Consider the following 7,141-nt stretch of genomic DNA (forward strand, 5'->3'; position numbering starts at 1 on the left):
TCAGGAACTATATAAGGTTTGTCCAAGAAGTCGCTAGGTGAGATTTGATGAAAAAAGTCGCTAAAGGGGTGGGAAAAACAACATTGCTAAATGGGCAACATTGACTTACGTTTTTTTTTGGGGGGGGGGGGGGGGGTTTGGCCAACTGAGCATGTTGAATCGAGAAGAGAAAACAGTCTGACTGGCTGCACGTAAATAACAGTCACGAGACAACGACACATTCAGCTTCCGTCCCCGCTAGTTCTTTTACAACGTTTTGATGTGTCTTAACTCTTGAAGGCCTTAAGAGTAAGAATTACTTATACATTCTATTTATTTATAATGCTGTCAAAGTATTGAATGGAATATGCTGTCATAAATACACAAATACTGCTGAAAGTTTCAGTGACTGCAGATTGTCTGTACTGTAACTTAATGCATGTGTTTTGTTAGACGGCACCAGGGCTTGATAAAGTTAAACTGCCTCCTTGACATCATTACATACCTTTAACTTATAACATTCCAGAACTGATTAATTGAAGTCAATATAAGTTGAAAACCTTTATGTCAATCCCTGAATATATTTTTTATTTTACAGTTATGAATATATGCTTGATTAGAAATGTAGCCTAATGAAACTTAGCCAGCAAACAAATTCTTCAAGCAGAAAACACTGATTTACTCGCAGCCATTAAGTTTGTAAATTGCGCAGCTGATTGCATTCAAGTTCAGTGAAGTTCAATGAACTTTTGAGAATTAGCTATACAATCTTTTCCCAACCCGAAACCAGACCAAACAAAAGACAACGCATGATGAGTGAGAACTTGAAGCATTACTCTGTTGAGGAAACCGTAGGACAACATGAACACAGTGGCGAGACTGAACTTCAATGCTGTGAGCGGAGAAACGGCTGCACGGTTTAGAGACTGTAACAGCAAACTCATGCAAGTAAAAACACTGTTATACCTGACAGGTACAGAGCTCTGATAGTGAATACACTGATAAAGCCACACTATGTAATTTTTCACTACTAGAAGCCATTTATTCAAAACAAAGTTGTAGCTTGATGACGCCTTGATTTCATGGAATCGTGGGTGTTACGAATGCCTTGAGCGGTTGGAGGCTCCAATTGACAGAGGAAACAGTTGGTTATGGTTACCAGTGCTTTTATTGAGGTGCATGGTGACAGTAACTCAGAATTGGTGGGAAGAAAAACAGAAAAAAAAAAAAAAACCTTAGATGCCACAGAATATATAACTGCACCAAAACATAAGGTCAAAGCAATATACAGCAAATAAGCATAACCTGACCTGTATGTGCAACTGCACTACATAAGCAGTACTTTCCCAAAGACCCCAATCGTGAACTCAAAGCTGTTCATGGCCTGTCTAGACCTCTCCGTGCACCTCCTATCTCTGAACTATCCTACTTCTTCTTCTTCTTCTTCTGGTGTTTAATGGCGGATTGGCAGACCAACATAAATGGTGCATTCCCGCCCCCTACTGATCTGGAGTGTGGAGTATACTTGGCTTTGGAAGAAAAAAAAAAATGAAATTCTATTTATTATTCCTGTTTTATTTAGATATTTAAATATTAATTCATGAATTCTTGATTGTCTTGACCCATTTCCTAACAATACTTTTATTGAAATTGTATCAACTCCCATCAATTGTAACTCTTGAATTAACTGTTGTCTCTTCCATTCATATGCAGCACATTCTAAAAGAATATGCTGCACTGTTTCTGAATCCCCGCAATTATCACAGTTCCCTGTATCATGCTTCCCTATTTTATAAAGACTATAATTTAATGCAGTATGACCAATTCTTAACCTTGTAATAATGACATCTTTTTTCCTATTTCCATATCTTTTCCTCTCATTTCCAACCCGTTCCTGAATTTGATAAAGATGTCTTCCTTTAGAGTCACTATTCCATATCTTTTGCCATCTTTTACTAATTTCAATTGCTATTAATCTCTTGATTTCTGATTTATTTAGTGATACATTAATTTCTATTTGTGGATGATTTAATGCTTTCTTTGCCAACTTGTCTACCTCCTCATTACCATCCACACCCACATGCTGGCACCCAGAGGAAGAATACCAATACCCCTAACTGCCTTGCTCTAAATCAACATTGCAAAACTTCAAATATTAAATCTTACCGAGATTCAGATTTTCCACTCATAAGACTAGTGAGAGCAGCCATTGAATTAGTAGCCTACATATCACAGTTCTTGCTGGTTGAACTTCTTCAATCCACTGTAGTGCTAATATGATAGTTGGTAATTCAGTAGTAAATACTGACACATGATCCGATATTCTTTTTGCAATTTTTATATTAAATGTAGGAATGAATACTGCTGCTGCAGTTCTACCAGACTCTGGTTCCTTTGACCCATCTGTAAATACCTGTAATACTGAATAATACTCTCGATTTAAATACTGTTTAACTACTAACTCAGTTGGTATGCTTATTGGTTTATTTATTTCTTTATGTATTTGTAAGTCAATTAATGGCATAGGATACATCCAAGGGGGAATTGCTGGTATTGGAACAGAAGGGGCTATTAAATATTCTTTCAATCCCAAGCTGTTTGCCTCCTTCCCTACTACCCAACCAAAGCTTGCTATTTCTTTGTATTCATACTCCCAACATTCCTTCAGAATTATTTTTACTGGATGACTTTCCAGATGTCCACATACACCAGACCAGTATCTCATCCTCAATTGAAGTCTGCGTTGTTCCAACGGAAATTCTCCCAATTCAGCTTGTAGTGATACTACCGGAGAGGATCTAAATGCTCCACAACAAATTCGCAAGGCCTGATTTTGTATTACTATTTTTTTAAGTAAAGTTTTATTCGCAGAACTGTGTACCATACTTCCATAGTCTATATTTGACCTGATCACTGCATAATAAATTCTTTTCAGTGACTGGCAACTTGCCCCCCAATCCGCACCTGACAAGCATCTTAAAACATTTATTCCTTTTTTACACTTTTCTATCAATTTCTGAATATGAACTTGAACAAAATTTAATTTAGAATCCATCCACATACCCAGAAATCTCACTACTTTGACTTGTTCCAGCTGATTACCATACATTTTAATATTTAATATAGGATTATTTTTCTTATTTGAAAAACAAATTACTTGTGTTTTTACCACAGAAAACCGAAAACCCCAACTATTTGCCCATTTCTCCACCTCCTTCACTGCTTTTTGCATTTTATTTTCTACAAATATCATATTACGCCCCCTTTTCCACAATGCCCTGTCGTCTGCATACAATTATCTTCCTATTCCAGTCTCAATATAACTAAATATGTCATTAATCATTAAGTTAAAAAGAATAGGGCTGCTCACACTTCCCTGGGGAGTTCCATTCTCAATTGAGAGAATCCTAGAATATGCAGACCCCACTCTAACTTGAATTGTTCTTCCAAACAAAAAACTTGAAATCCAGTTATACATTTTTCCCTCAATTCCCAAACTTTCCAATTTCATTAACAGCCCTTCTTTCCACAACATATCATAAGCCTTTTCAACATCGAAAAAGTCTCCCACCAACATTTCTTTATTAATTTGAGCTTTTCGAATTTCTGCCTCCAAACTCAGAATTGAATCCATCATATTTCGCCCTTTTCTAAATCCGCTTTGACATGCTGACGGCATACTTTTACTCTCCATTTCATACGTCAACCTATTCATAACCATCCGTTCCATAAGTTTGCATAAATTGGATGTCAAAGCAATAGGTCTATAACTAACTGGCTGGGAATGGTCTTTTCCAGGTTTAGCGACTGGCACTATTACTCCATGTTTCCAATTCACAGAAATATTCCCTGAATCCCAAATTTTATTAAAAAGTCTTAAAATTATATTCAATGATACATCTGACAATTGCTTAATCATCTCATAACAGATTTCGTCCTTTCCTGGGGAGGTATTGTAACAACAATGAGAAGGAACCAACCACCGACTCATCTTCTTTTTGAATATTAATTCAAATTCTCTGCTTCTCGATGAATGAGGGGGGGGGGGGGAGACTTGTTCAGAACGTCTCATGATCCTCATCCATCTTGTCATCGGGGCCAGGCGCCAACCAGTCGGGCTGTTTAAAACTGACCCCCAGCACTAACGAAATAACTGGTCAATACTATCTTTGTTGCCGAAATTACTGATTGGTTAAGAGAAAGACAGAGACCAAGGTCTCACAAGAGTCCTCACGAACCAGAGCCATAAATCATCCAGTCTCCAGAAAGTCTGCTTACCAAAGACATTTTTATTGGTTAACTTAAGGAAAAACTGGTCAACGTTTGATAGTTTTGCAAGACGGATCAGTTCAGAAAATGGTACTGCTGACCCCTGCGGCCAACGGACCCCATCTTGGTCCCATGAGAGATGAACAAAACCTCTCTTCAGCAGGAACTATCCATGACCTCAGATTGGAATGTCTAAACTTTGCACACCAAAAAGACTTTACCTATCAAGATCCATAAAACTCATTCAAGAACAATTTTCAACGGACTTAAAAACATCATACATCATTCTATGTGTTTCTACGATATATATGTGTCCGTTTAATATGCTTTGATCCCATATAATTCATGTAATTGTTATAATTATAATTATTAGACGTGTGAATGTGTGAAGTGTGTACTGTTTCATATCAATGCTATCTTACGAACACAAATAGCAAGATGACGGGAATTAAATCTGTTTAAAAATGTTCATATTCTGATAATTCGAAATCATGCCTAAACTGCATCTGGTCTTTTAGTTTCATTAGAAAAACCCCTCAGGGAATACATGATTTATGACTTTTAAAACAAAGAACAGTGTCTAATTGGTCCGCTCTCTTCAGAAGGGGAGGACAAATTTTAGTTAAAAACCTTAGACCCAAAACTCTCTAGGCTCTCTCTCCAAGTTCGCTCTCGGGAGTTCAAAAGTTAGTTCGTTCAAAATGTTCTGATACAGAAGAGCTCTCAACGAGTGCAGAACAAAGACGGAGACGGCAGACGATGGTTTTAGTAACCATGTAACGTTAACAGACGAGCAGATCAACCCAAATTAAGATCAGATATGGGTTAGATTCAATTTCCAGTCATCTAGCTCCTTTCCGTATCTTATTTTCTTTCTTTCTTTTGTGTTATTCTTCTTTTCCGATTGAAAGTCTCGGTTTTAAGTTAAGTTTTGCTGCAAAGTTTCGTTCCACGATTCACGGCTGCAACGCACACTTTCAACTTCAAAGACGCATCAACCATCCGCGACCGCCAGCCACACGTGACTGGTCCTCGCCCCATCTATCCAGGCACGAGGAGACCATAACCAACGAACGAACCCTGACGCTGACCAAAGGAATTCCCAAAAGGAACGCAAAAGCAAAGACGCAAGTAGACTACCTCCAGACTAAAATCTTAACTGGTGTTTTGATAAATGTAATAACCTGTCTAAGAAACGATAGAAGGGTTAAATTAATGATTGATGGTTCGTTCAGGTCATGTACAAGTGCATATAGAAATTCGGAATTTCCTTCCTCTTACCCTTAAACCCATTCTTCCCAAACTCATTCTTCTGTTTGTATTTCTTTCTTTATTACTCTCTTCCTTTCTGCAACCTGTATGAATGTGTGTGTATGCGTGCGCGTGTGTTTGTGTTAGTTGTTAGGATAATCAATAGAGTCTTGTTTGTGTTAGTTATGAGTTAGTATATAATCAATAAAGTATGGTTTGTATTTGAAAAGATATTGCTTGTGTATGTGCTTATCAGATTTATTGTCTTGAACTTCGATCAAAAGTTACCTATGCTTTTACCCTATTTCTTAATTTACTGTTAGGGGGTTATTCTTTCTTGGCCAGGAAGATATTATATTTCCTAGAGTTAATAATTGTTTATGCCTTCTGTTCATTGGATGAACTGATAAATGATCATATTATTGATTCTGTTACAGTAAATTTTGAAAATAATTAAATTATTAATTATTGATCATAATTCGTTATGAATAATAATTAATTATATTTATACGTGGGCGTATAAACGCTATACGTTTAACCCCTACAAGTGCTCTCTTTAACTCATTTAACTCATAAATTTTGAGTCTAACCTACTTCCTGATGGAATCTTCTTTTCATATATATGCTCATTCTCTTTCACTTTCTGTTCCCTATACTTCTTCATATTATCTGCAATATTATCATTACTATGCACCTTTACAAATGCTTCCACTAACATCTCTGCTTTATCACTATCTTTTATCGCTATTTTCCCATTTCCTACTAAAACTGGAATATTATTATTTCTCTGGATCCCTCCCATCTTCCTAATCATGTTCCAAACATCATTTATTTCAATGTCTTCCCCTATTCTATTGCAATATTCTCTCCAGAACATTCTTTTTGCTATTCTTATTTTCTCTCCTTACCATAGCCTGAGCTCTCTTAAAAATAATGTAATCAGTAAACAATACAGATTTTATGGCTTTCTTCATTGCTTTATTTCTTTCCCTCACTGCCTTACTACATTTTTCATTCCACCACGGGACTGCTTTTCTTCTACTTATATTTTTCTTTTTTCCTATTACTTCCTCTGCAGTATTTCTTAACACTTTAGTTATTTTCATACTTAACTCTTCTATTTCTTCAATTTCTCCCATTTCGTTCATATTGTTATTACACAGTTCTTTAAAAAGCTCCCAGTTAGCTTCCTTAAATTTCCATCATGGCATTCTCTCCACCACGGTTTGTACAATATCCACACCAATTTGACACCATATTGGATAGTGATCACTTCCCAATGAACTTTGCTTGCTTACATTCCATTCACATTTTCTAGCTAGATTTTCTGAAACTAGAGTAATATCTAACGCTGAAATACGCCCATTACTCACATCTATTCTTGTTATATTTCCATTATTAATACATACTAATCTTCCCCAATCTAGCATTTCTTCCACTATCAACCCATTATAATCTGTTTTAACACTCCCCCATAATGTATTATGTACATTGAAATCACCACACCATACTACCTTCTGATTAGTATTACCTCTTATTTTTACATAACTTTTCACATGGATTATAAAAATTAATTATTTTAATACTTTGATTCCCTTCCCATACTTCCATCATCAACACCTCTTGATCCTCACTCACTTCT

Source organism: Squalius cephalus (assembly GCF_949319135.1).
Source record: "Squalius cephalus genome assembly, chromosome: 13".
NCBI classification, from domain to species: domain Eukaryota; kingdom Metazoa; phylum Chordata; class Actinopteri; order Cypriniformes; family Leuciscidae; genus Squalius; species Squalius cephalus.